The sequence below is a fragment of the Zophobas morio genome, unplaced genomic scaffold, assembly GCF_036711695.1.
Source record: "Zophobas morio isolate AGI-343-1 ecotype UQ-CSIRO unplaced genomic scaffold, CSIRO_AGI_Zmor_V1 ptg000009l, whole genome shotgun sequence".
NCBI classification, from domain to species: Eukaryota; Metazoa; Arthropoda; class Insecta; order Coleoptera; family Tenebrionidae; genus Zophobas; species Zophobas morio.
This window is the reverse complement of record NW_026972114.1, coordinates 5,628,239-5,641,999: the sequence shown is the minus strand read 5'-3', so window position 1 is coordinate 5,641,999 and position 13,761 is coordinate 5,628,239. Positions and strand designations below refer to the sequence as shown.

The 13,761-nt window shown below is 33.0% G+C and overlaps 1 protein-coding gene and 1 long non-coding RNA gene across 2 annotated transcripts in view; one reads left to right on the top strand and one right to left on the bottom strand.

The window, feature by feature from the left end:
- The window catches only part of LOC135125784 (metabotropic glutamate receptor 2-like), a 1,169,526-nt gene that overhangs the window by 1,010,731 nt on the left and 145,034 nt on the right, over positions 1–13,761 (top strand). The gene's annotated exons all lie outside the window — the stretch shown is intronic.
- Positions 1,190–3,771, bottom strand: LOC135125614 (uncharacterized). The gene is made up of 4 exons (XR_010279918.1): positions 3,700–3,771; positions 3,440–3,643; positions 1,345–1,497; positions 1,190–1,296 (listed from the first exon to the last, which is right to left on the bottom strand). It is a non-coding gene; the product is annotated as an uncharacterized LOC135125614 (long non-coding RNA).

The window sequence follows — 13,761 nt, the reverse complement described above, 5'->3', positions numbered from 1 at the left end:
TGTTTTACTGGACTGTTATTTGTATTATCGTTTTACTTGAATTTGTTATCTTTTCTGGTTTACTGAAATAATTAAAAATAACTGCATGTGTTTCCTGAAAATTTTTGGTCACAACTTATATACTCGTAAATATCACAGGTGTAATTTTCGCATTTTGACTTCTCGAGCGTCAGCTAATAGTGTATATGTAATAGGGTTTAAATGTTATTTAAACTTTATAAAATAACATACTCCTACAAGTGTGGTTTATTGATCCATTTTCATATTTTACGCTTTTCGTCCAAATTTTTAGAAGAAATAATCACAAATGTAAAACAGCATTTTAGAATCTGAAAAAAGACTCCTCACAAGTACTTTCTATAAAAATGTTATCGCAGACATGAGACATGTGCTTAAAATTTCTATTTGATGTTAATTTTGTACAATTGTTTCGTTAATTTTTGTGAAACATTTTCAATACTTTCTTTTTGATAAACGTAATAATAAGGATCATAATTACGAGTATTTTTCTAATTCAGTGCATGTTTAGTGTTGGATAGAGTGTTTTACTATCGAAGGAGTTGTTTATAGATCTAGACGTTCTAACCCAGTAAACACAGTTACGTTTTAGCGATGTTAATGCCACTTAACCCTGTCTACGATCTTGTTAGCTGTTACATCCCAAACTGCGTACATTTGCTTTCCCTGTGCTATGTAATGTAATCAACAGTGACCCATGCTTGTAACGTACTGGTGACATCCACATCGTTTCAGACTAGAGACGTGCTCGCGGTACATTATCATAACGTTGTGTTAGTATGTCTCTAGATTCTCTATATTTTTATGTATCTGTTACGTTTTATTTTAAACGCCAATATAACATATTAAATGGACATAGACGTTACGTATATATCGCAACATCGTAAACATATGACTCTCAGTATATTTTATTAACATGATCTATGCGATATGAATAGGCATTTCAGAAAGTCTAGTTACCATTTAGGGATATGGATATGGAGAGTAAAATTTAGAGCTTACAGTAAATTATTATTTTATTCAATGTTTGAAAAAATATAATATGTAATGAGTAATAAAATACAAAAATTAATATAAATTCATAATATAAATAAATATATATATATGATTTCCTAATTCGCAAATAATACAATATAATTTACACTTAAAAAAAGACACAGAAACTATAAACTGTCGTTGTTTTTTCTTTCTTCAGGCGTTGACTAGAATGTCGTAGCCACTCTGAGCAGCGTTGTTCTACTTCTTTTTCTATTGCGGAATGGGTCTTCATTGTAATTTCTTCAAAAATAAAAATTGTAATAATTATATTTATTGCAAAAAAAATACCTTTCATAATATTCATTGTTTTTGTCCCAACCATTTTGGAATTTTCCTACCGAACAAACAAGCTACAGCAAATTCGCTGAATTTTTTTTTTTTTAATATACGCTCCACATTGTTCTTTTTCTCATTACCACCTATCTGGGACAATAGCAGTTCCTGAAATAAGAAAAGAAGAAAATATTTTTATGTGTATATATCGAGTAACTCTGAAATATTTAAGTTCGGAAAATAAAACCACAAGATCACGAAGTAGAGAAAATTTTAAGTAATTTCTTTTATCTAGTCCTAATTCAGGAGAAAAATATCAAGATCCACACCTCATTCAGTGTCATTTGTTTTCATCTAAGCAACACACAGCAAAAATAAAGAAAAAAATTTAGTCACAATGGAAACTGAATAAATCATTGCCGCATCATTTACATTTAACAAGTTGTTCCGTATTTGTTTCTTGAAACTGGAGCAGCAATTTAATTACTTTGAATCCGTGTGACAATTAAAGGATTTTTTTTTCCGAATCTATTTGGAAGTCACCGCGTATGTATAACATACAGGGTGCTTCACTATAAGACTTTTCTGCAACCCAATATGTATGTAACGTGTTAAGCGAAATGTGTCATGTTTAGTAGGTTCCTAAAAAGTGTTATAGTATTACAGGCATCTACCTGTATATAATATCCAAAATTATGTTATATGTAAGTACATATAAATATATTTAGTCCAGTCATTTTAGCATAAAAAAGGGATCAACCTCAGAATGAGAGACAATAAGCTGAATTTTTGTATACGCCTTAATTTTGGCGTTCTAAAAGTTGTCTCAAAAGTCTAATAAAATCTCGTGTCTGCGTCGTAAGTTATTAAAGGTCAAAGGTCAAGAAAAACAGTTTTTTGCAATTATCTCAGTTTCTATTGCTCCAATGATGTTAACAATTATTATCATAATTGTAGAGCACAAAATTTGGGACAAATTTTATTTGAAATATTTTTTCATGCGCTCAATCGTTTTGGAGATAGAGCACAGTGAGCGCGCAGCGCTCGTCCATACGTACTGTAATGCAATCAACCGTGAATATCTGTCAATACTACCTTGAATTTTGAATAATTTGTATTATTAATCAATTAATACATTGTATTTAATAACATTTTACATATTTTCAATATATTCATAGAATAATACTTAACTATTTTGTGTAATTAAAAACTCATTTAATGAAATATTTATTGTATATCTCAATTTATTTGTATCTTTAAAATGTGCAAGTTTTTAAATACTTATTTTCTTATCATGATTATAACGGGAAGGTCTGGAAACAACAATTCAGGGCACCGAAGATGACGACGATGAAACAGAAATTCCCGAACGTCCAGAAGATGACGGTGAAGAAGAAGAAAATTGATACTTTTGTTCTTTAAATTATTAAAAATTTATAGATTTTCACTGCAAGATGAATCGTAAGAAATGTCCAGCTGCTGAATAAAGATAAAATTAAAATATATGAACTCGTTTTACTTCCTTAAAATTTACTTTGAAAAAATTAATATAACTTTAAGATATATAATAATCTAACCTAAGATATACCTACAATAAATATGTCATTTAAAGAGTTTTTAATTACACAAAGTAGGTAAGTATCATTAAATAAATGTATTGCAAATATGCAAAATGTTATTAAATGCAATGTATTAACTGATAAATAATACAAATTTTTCAAAATTCAAGGTAGTATTCACAGATATTTTCACGGTTGATTGCATTACAGTATGTATGGATGAACGCTGCGCGCCCACTGCCCGCTATCTCAAAAACGATTAAGTGTATCAAAAAATGTTTCAAATAAAATTTGTCCCAAATTTGTGCTCTACAATTATGATAATAGGTGTTAACATCATTAGAGCAATAGAAACCGAGATAATCGCAAAATAATGTTTTTCTTGACCTTTGACCTTGAATAACTTACGACGCAGACATGAGATTTTATGAGACTTTTGAGACAACTTTTAGAACGCTAAAATGAAGGTATATACGAAAATTCAGCTTATTATCTCTCATTTCGAGGTTGATCGCTAATTTGACTGGACTAATTGTATTTTTTTAACTTACAAAGAAGCCTGCTTGTTGTAGTAGGCAGAGATAATCTTCTAATTCCTCAAAATTTGTTTACCTGTGGTCTTGGCGGCATATCTTCTATTACTGTTTTCTTTTTGATTTGTCACATTTGATGACGTTTTCATATTGGAGATTTGTTCACTCGTTTCCTTTAGAATTTCTTTTGTTTCGCACATATTTTTTGTATTTGTTTCAAGTCTAGAGTAAAATTATGTTCATTAGCACCTAGTTCATAAAAAATTGCAGTAACATACCTTTGCAACATGTTATGGCAAAGCGCCTCACTTTCAAAAACAATCACCGTAAGTTCTTCAAAATCAGCGGGAATATCTTCAGTGATTAATGGTGGTATTTCCAGTTTGTCTGAAAAAACTGTTGTTGTTATTTACGTACAGTTATCAAAAACAACAGAAGCATGTAAAAATTAAAATGATTACTTCATTAGAATTATATTAACTTACCTAGTGTAAATTTAATCCACACTGAATGGCACAATTTTCACAAAACTGCATTAAAAATGAAGTGATTTACGGATTCACGAGAAAGGTTCGGTGGTTGTGAACCAAATGGCCAAATGGAATTCGACAGCTTCACTGTGAGTCTGAAGTGCAATAACCATAAATACGGAAAAAAGGGATCGTCCGACTCATAGACAAACCAAACCAACAAAGGTCCGACTGCATCCCCCAAACATCTGGTGGATAGTAAATGCAGAAGTTGAGCGTTATTTTTTCACTAGACAAAATAAATTTAATAAAATCAAAATTAACCACTCTCTAGTTTTTTTGCTACCCATCATCGCTTTATAAACGTCGTTATAAAATCAAAATTCGACGAATGAACTCTTCAAAACCTTGTCCCGTTTCAGGGACAATGGGCAAAGAATTTTTATGGCTTTGTTTGTGTCGTTGGGTCTTCCCTATATTAACCCCAGATGTTTAAGGTGACCAAACGTTCCGATTTGATCGGAACTGTACCGATTTCAATACTCTAATAATTCCGATTTCAAATTTCGTCCAATAAATGTTCCGATTAAAACATTCGTTCCGTGAATGTTCCGATTTCTATAAATCTGATAAGAATAAAGATAAATCCTCGGATAAATCACTAATAGTAATTTTATTTTGTGAAAAATTGGGAACAAAACTTGTATCGATACGGTTGTCAGCACTGCACTGTTTTAAATGTCAGCAGATGTCAGTACTGTTAGTATATTACAACTAAAAATTTTCAAAGCAGTTATATATCAGATTACGATGGAAATGGAAACTAATGTTCCGGTTTCGGACTTTTGAAATCTGGTCACCTTACAGATGTTCTATTTATAATTTGCCAAGCAGGTACTTACAAAATAACATTTCAAGTGAACAAGTTTACAGAAATAATTCTTAGAAATTATTACAATGAAAAAACTTGTCTTTGGTGTATTTCTAATAAAGCCGTTGTATTTTTCGCTCTGAATATAATTATTAATTAAGCATTACGAACTCACTGACGAAGGTCACTTTTTAAAGAATACGACGACCCACATCTAATTGACCATACAATCTTTAACAATAAATTTCAAATAATACCATAGTGGTTTTTTTAAATTTTGATAAGGTGTTGTAAAACTATTTCTGTTTCTGTCTTCATTCCAGGTGCTGTATTTACTTGGGCAAAAGATGCCGTACGTGGGATTTTAGGGGCGGAAACGTATACCTGCTTAAATACTGTAAATACAGTGGTGTCGAACGAAGACAACAACAGAAACATACCCGATGTATTGGGCAGGGCCTAAATTAATGTGCACTTCTACACATTTTGTGCAGTTCAAAAATGCATTTGTGCAGCTGGAAATTGCAATTTGTGCAGTAACTTTTTCACATTATTAACATTTTTACTTCCCGAGCGTAAGTTACTATTACTGACGCCGGTTCATCCCTTCACCGAAAAGAATCGAGGAATTTTTATGATTTTATTTGTCAAGTTTGAACCTCAAGAAACCCCAGATGTGCTATTTTCGCTCTGTCACGTACCTGCTTAACAATAACACTTGTCTCAGTGATTTCGAAAAATTGCACAACAAAAATTTTATCAGTCGTACTTGCGGAGTCGTACTGCCTTCACAGCTCTTATCACTTTGGTTTTTTCTTGCATTGGTAATGCGCTGTTTCTAATTTTCTTTTGTGCTATGACAAGTATTATTTACATTATTATTGGCGTCATCACAAATTTTTTATTGATCCAATTAAGAACGTGTCACCCCATTTTCTTAAAAATATGAGAATACGCAAGTCTTTATTTAAAAATGACAAAATAAGAATTATAATAATAAAATTCAGAACATTTTTTTCGATTGTGGCTTAATTAATTATTTTAGTCTTCTGTTTTGGGAAGACAACACACACACTTTTGTGATGTACCTTTAAATAGTGATATATGTATGTATTAATCGTGTCGGTATTATGCCTTTTTTAGATTTTTGTTTATATCTTTACAATATATTTATTTTGAATTTGCGTTTTGCTATTATTTATTTATTATTAATGTTGTAGGTATTCTCACAAAATCGACAAAATCATACTGCACTTTAATGGGGGGGAAGGGGGAGAGGTGTAAAAGTACTATTAAGAACACAAGGGGGATTATTGCGATTGTGCAGTTGGAAATTTTCCTTAATTTAGGCGCAGGTATTGGTTATTATTAGAGAGCGGATTTTATGAAATTTGCATATCCGTTATTTTTTGCATATAAGTCTTGATATTTAATATGTGAACGAATCATGCTAATTAAAAATGAATGCAGCTATAAAAAATTGCATATTTGCATATATTTGCCTTCTGCTGCATATTTCACATACCGGGTGCATATTTTGCATTTTTATCAATTTTTGTGCTACTTTGAAAAAAAAATGCCATTCGATCGGCATTTTTCTAGAAAAACGAAACTTCATGAATCATATTGCAAATATTGTCCTGAGCTTCAAATAACTGGGTTTGGGTTTTATGGTAGTTTGGAGGAACCACTGGGTGTTAAGCCATCCTTCCAGGTAAATTCGGGTCCTAATTACTTTTGGAAATACCGTTCATTTCAATATTTTTGTTCGTTACTTAAGTGTATTAATGGTATGTTTTATGGTGGTCGAAGGGACGTTATCCTATTATTTTTCATCGTGAGTTTGCATTTAAGTATTTAAAGCGATAGAGATGTGTGTCAATATGTAGATAACTCAAATTAATTTATGAATTAAACCTTTTCCTGAACTTATTCTTCAAGAAGTAATTGTGTTTTGTTGTGCCTGCTCTAATCCGATAAGTATTTTTACATCTGTGGACGCAGTACGCAGTTTTTTTATTTACAAATACATACTTTAGAATCACCGGAAAAATTTTTGTTAGAATATTTCGAAAAATATTTAAAAATAAATTGTTACCAAAATAGTAATTAAATAGTCGATTACTACTATTTTTTAATTCGTTCTGTTTACCTATATTTATTTTTGAGTATAAGAATATTATCTTAAAAATGTCATTTATTTGTCAGTGAGATCTAATTAAACACTTTGCAATGTGATTTATGTATTTTTTGTAATAAAAGTTAAGGTGTTTTTGCAATTTGTAAATAAATTTAGTTCGGTTATTACGCTTTTTTTAATTTTTTGAGCATGTGCAACTGCATATCTCTGCATATATTAAGAAAGTTATTGCATATTTGCATAAATTTGATGCATGTCATATGATCATATTTCCCAAAATTTTGCTGCATATTTTCCGCTCTCTAGTTATTATACATTATTATACACTCTATTACCGACATTAAAAAAAGTCTACACTATTTCGTCATATCTGCTGCTTTATTATCAGTTTTCAGTTAGTTACATATTGGATATGAAATTAAGTGAATTTTTTGAATAAATAATAATTTAAAGATCAACCACAAAAATACTCAATTATAATTATACATTATACATTACCAGTTTATTTTAGAGCCCAAGATTACATTGGAAAAATCTAAACTTTTGAAAATTTAATGTTAAACAGATATACCTATAACTGAGTGCGAAAGTCAATACACAAAACTCAATGATCAATTATTGTTTTGTATTCAAATTATTATTTATTTTCCTTACGATCAAAGTGAAGAAATTATTTAATTCATTTTTATTTAAGAACGATATCGCTGACCTTGAAATAGATTGGTTTTTAATTTCGATTTTTTTCTTTTTGTTGCTTTTGTTGCCGATCAACATATTTTGCATTAGAATTAATAAAATAATGAAATATATCATTTTATTTTTCGAGGTCATTTCAAAATTCTGTATATGTATAATTGTTCCTTTTTGGCAGTGACGCATAGGCAGAGGTTAAAAAATATTGTCTCATTACTAGTCTTAATTCGTATTACCTGTTAGATGGGACATTTTTTAATTCTGATCATAAACTATGTGCATTAAGTCTCTTGTTCTGTTTTATAAAGCGCAGGTCGTTATGCACTTATAAAAATAAAATTATAAATAAATATAATTACAGGAAATATAATATGAAAAAAAAAATTAAGAGCAACTCACTATTGGCGTCATCTCGCTTGTGCAAGATTTAAGACAGGGAAGAAATTTCTTTTTTTAAGACTCAGCATCTTTTGTTATGAATATACTATTTACTTGCAACACAAACGTAAATAATAAATATAAAATAGAGCTATATAATACTCGATATGTATGTTTTTAAATGTTTTTTGCTGTTGCCCTGTCAGAAACGTTAATTTTCGATTTAACATGCCATTTTGTAAAATCAACTGAAAAACAAACACACGCATAATTAACTAATAACATTCCGAAGCATGTATATATATATATTAATCAGATATCTAGTAACTACAGTTAACATTACTTATTGGTTACATAACCGTAGTACTCCATTGTGATGTTACAAGGCTTACCTGCCAACTATATCGCAGCGACACAATAATGAGATATCTAGTAAATGCAGTTAACATTAGGTGTTAGTTACATAACAGGAGTACCACAGTGTGATGTTTAAATGCTTATATGCAAGCTATACCGCTGCGACATAATAATGAGATATCTAGGAAATGTAGTCAACATTACGTGTTTGTTACATAGCATGAGTACTCCATTGTGATGTTATATAGCTTACGTTCCAGGTATATCGTTAAGACATAATCATGCGATGTACTTATTGTTCTTTTGTGAGTACGTACCTGACACGTTAACATCACAACTGTGTTTACTGGGAATGATAAAAGTGTTTAAGAGAGGATGCAATACGATTATTTATGGTGGATAGATAATTTGTTATAAAACAATAAATCACATTGCATCAAATTGTTCTCTTTTAACAAAGAGTTCGCTGATATATTATTTTTATTTAGATTACTACAAAATTTACATAAGTATACCTAGTATTTAGAACTGAGATTCCTGACCCCAGGTCCTCAAAGTTGTCGACCACTTTAATATTTCACATTATCTCTATAGAGTAATAGTGGGTTGGTTATTACTGATGGCAGATCACTGATGAGTAATAAAAAATTAATAATAATAATAATAATATATTTATTTATTCCCAACAGATAATACACCCAGTTACAGGGAAACAGCAAAATATACCCTAAAACTACAAAATTAAGAAACAAAACAATCATTCGCACAAGGCATCAAACTAAACTAAAAATTCCAACACTATTCTAACGAACACTCCAACAAACACTTTTTTATTTTGTGAAATGAATCAGCATGTAGATCACAGCTTCCAAATATTTTGTTATATAATTCGCACGTAAAGTTAATTTGCGATTTAACTGACGCATTATTTCTCTTCCTTTGACAATAAAACATGAGGGATTGCCTTGAGTTACTTCTTGGTACAAGGAAGTTCAGCTTACTAAGTAAGTAATTACAATCGATATCGTTATTAACCAAACTGAACAGAAACTTTAATGCGATAATCCTTCTACGTCTACGTGATGCAAGAGACAAGAAGTCGAACCTAGATAATAATAGGGACTGATCTATACCTCGAACAGGATAGACACCATCAATTCGATATGAGAGAAATTTTAAAAATGTCCTTTGTACCGATTCTAAGTGCTGAATATGTACCTGATATATGTGACCAAACTAAGGCAATATAGTCATGTTTTGACCTCACTAATGAAAAGAAAAGGGTACGTAAAGTTCCAATTTATGAAAACTGTCTGCAGTTCCTATAAATAAACTCATCATTTTTGAAGGCCTTCGCGACAATATCGTTGATGTGATCTATGAAAGTCAATTTGGTATCAAACAAAACTCCTAAATCTTTAAATGAATCGCTACGTTTAATTACTGTGTACTTAATATATACATATTTGAGTATTACAAGGCCATTTAGGCCCATAACTTAATACAATTTAGCAAATAATGAAATTAACAATTCTTCTCCAGCTATCCCTATCCTCCGCTCTTCTCCCCCACTGAGTGATTCCAGCCTTCTTTAAATCCGCCTCCACTTCCTTTATCCATCTCTTTCGCGGCCTTCCCTGCCTCCTGCGCCCCCCTATACGGCTCTCTAACAACTTGAATGGACTTCGGTTTATACCCATCCTAGCTACATGCCCCAACCATCTTGTTCGCTGCCCTCTTACTATTCTAACTACATCAGGCTCATTATACAAATTGTATAACTCCGCGTTTGTCCTCCTCTGCCATATTCCTTCCACCTTCCTGCCCCCACAAATTTTTCGGAGCACTTTTCGCTCCCACACGCCTATCGTTTGTTCCTCCTCCACTCCCGTCACCCATATCTCACTCCCATAAGTAACTGTCGGTCTTATTACTGTCTTATATATTCTGACTTTCGTGGCTTTCGAAATATTAGTACTCGCTAGGATGCTGTTTAGCGAGTGTAGGCACCTAATTCCCTGGGATAACCTAGTTGCTATCTCTTCACTCATACCCGGCAACTTCGTAAACACCGTGCCTAAATAACAAAACCTGTCTACCTCTTTGAATTGTACGATTCCGTCGTCACAAGTTTCCACTTTAAAGTCTGATTGTGCATAATCTTCATCATCCCATTTCATATATTTTGATTTCTTTTGATTTATTTCTAACCCTACTTTCCTCGTTTATCTTTCTAGCTTTCTTACTACTTCCCTTAACTCCTTCTCTGTTCTTGTCACTATTGCAATGTCGTCTGCAAATACTAACAGCTGGTGCCTTTTATGATATATCAGCCCTGTCCTGTTCACTCCACTATCTCTTACTACCTTTTCAAAGACTATATTGAATAGCACTGGCGATAGTGGGTCTCCTTGTCTCAAACCCTCTTTTACATGAAATTCTCTAGACTCATTTCCCCCACCTTTACTTGCTTAGTGTCATTCGTACTAATCTAATTAGTTTGCTCTCTACCCCTATCACTTTCATTGACTGGTATACCTGCTCTATATTTACTTTATCGTATGCCTGTTTAAAATCCACAAACATTACATGTGTCTTAAGTTTGTTGTCGTAGCTTTCAGCCTGGATTTCACGTAGCGCAAAAATTTGGTCTATTACAGATCTACCTTCCCTAAATCCACGTTGGTATTCTCCTATACTACTCTTGATCTGTGCTACTATTCGATATTTTATACACGTCGCTAATATTTTGAAGACCACACTTAACAACGATATGCCTCTATAGTTTTCAAATTCTGACTTGGATCCCTTTTTATGAATTGGGATTATAATTCCCTTTGACCATTCGCTTGGCATTTCTTCTTTGTTCCATACCACTGCTACCAGCTGATATATTTCTTCATAAATTACTCTTCCACCATATTTAATGAACTCTGCCAAAATCATATGTTCCCCACTGCTCTTATTATTTTTTAACCTTCGTATAACTTCCATTACCTCTTCTCTTTGTAGTTATTTTCCTTCCACTTCCCCATATTCTTCTTCCCTCTCCACCACCGTAATTCGGTCGTTGTCACCATTAAGTAGCTTCTACATTTTTCACCTCCTGGTAAAAGTTCCGTAATTCTTTTTTTTTATACATTGATTAATTTAGAAGACATATACTTGTCTTCTAAATTACGCAAGCGTCGCTCTTCATAAATTCTCTTTTTGATTCTGCATAACATCTTACACTTCTTCCTTTGCTGTTTATATTTCTCCACTACCTCCGTATTATATGCGTTTCCCAATGTCAATAAACGCAGCTGCGCTCTTTTTTTGCATTTCCTTCCTACATTCCTCGTCAAACGAAGTCGCTTTCTTTACTAGTCCTTCTTGTGGGATTTGTCTTTCCGCTTCTTTAATCGCTTCCTTAATGCTTTGCCATCTAGTTTCTACTGCGCTTCCATTTGCTCCCATTGTTCTTGCCAGCTGTTCTTCCAATTTCACCTTATACTTCCTATTTTCCTCGTCGTTTTGTACCCAACTTGACATGTTGTATAGTCATTGTTTAAATGTTACGTTTTTGGCACTATATGGTATGTTCTGTATCATTTTAATGCCCACCAAATAGTGGTCCGAGTTTGTATCCGGCCCTTTGTATGTTCTTACATTTGTAATGCATCTCTCGTTCCTACTATCCATTAAAACATGGTCTATTTGATTTACTACTCTATCATCTGGACTTCTCCAAGTACCTTTATAAATTTCTTTACGCTGAAAAAAAGTACTTTTCACCCTCATGTCTCTACTTCTTGCAAATGAAATTAATAACTTCCCATTTTCATTACTCACTTGGTGCTTGCTAAAATTACCTATTGTCCATCTGTATATTGACTCTTTACCAATCTGCGCATTCGCGTTCCCTAAGACTACTTTCGCATCATATTTTGGGATCCGCTCATATTCTATCTCTAGTTGGCTATAAAATTCTTCCTTTTTTCCCATCTGCATGACCTCCGTTGGCGCATGAATATTTATAAAACTAATTTTTTGATATTTACCCCTCATTCTGAGCATACACATTCTGTCTGAAACTGCCTTGAATTCCACTAGGCAGGCTTGAGCCTTACATGTACTAGGAAACCTGTGCCTAGCCTTCTATTGTCACCTCCACTACAGAACAAAACATAATTCCCTATTTGCTTTACTTCACAACTCTTTAGTTTAGTTTCTTGTAGCGCCAAGATATCCAGTTTACGCATATTGACCTGATTGACTAGAATCTCTACTGCCCCTTCCTCATATATATCCCCCCCCACATTCCATGTCCCCACAAACAATCCTTTCTCCTTAATTTTTACTTGCACCCTTCGCTTTTTTGTTTCTCTTTCTTTTTGGTTAACCTTTTCCATTGCCCGTGTCTTTGGCATTGCCATCATATTTGTTTCTCCCACTGTTTCGACTGTTACTAGTTTTTTGCTCGTTCGTCCGTCTTCTCCCTTACTAATACTTCATCTTCTGGGTTCCATTTCCAGCCTTCTCCATCAATTATTATCTTCTGGTACATAACTTTCGCTGTTTTCCTCATCGCCCTATTTTCTCTTGCTATTTGTCTCAGCTTCCACTGTGTTTCTCTCGCCATATTCGTCATATCGTCCTCGATAAACTCCTTCCTACCCTTCAAGTTTTTCTTATTCTTCATTATCAACATTTTCTTTTGCCAGTTGTTGACTTTGGCTACTATTAAAGGATTTGCCTTCTGGGTTTGTACTTGATATACGCTTTCCAGGCGAACTTCGACTCCTACTAGTTTTTTTAGAAACTCCTCTGCCTTTTCTTTTATGTTCGTCCCATCCGTTTCCAGTCCTTTAATAACAATATTATTTTTCCTCTCTTTTTTCTCTATTCTTTCTACTTTCCGTTCCAGCGCTAATAGCTTCTCTCTCATTTTAACATTTTCTTCTCTTATACTTCTGATCTCTTCTTGGTACGCTTTTTGGTCTGTTTTGATATGCTTTACGTCCTGCATGACAGTTTTTAACATGCTCTTTAACTCTTCCATATCGTTCTGGATACTTATTTTCTTCGTGTGTGTTCTTTGTGCTTTTTTACTTGGTCTGGTCTCCCTCGGGCTGTATTCTCTCTTCCTCTTCCCGTCTTCTGTTGAATAATCGTCTGTGTCGCAGTCCGACATTTATTTCCAACAATCAAGTTCGTAAGCGTGTATTCTGTGTTGTCTATTTGTGGAAAGGCTAGCTCTCAAAAAAAACTTATCTCTCTCTTTATCACCACAGCGGAGATAATTCTGACTAACCTTAAATCGCTTGTCCAGCCAATTTTTGGGTGTTCCTTCTGGTTGTCGTCCTTTCCTGCTCTCCCCCAATCCTCTACACCTTACTACCGTAGTCTTCTCCAAAATTCGTGTGTGTAACCCTCGTAATCTCCTGTT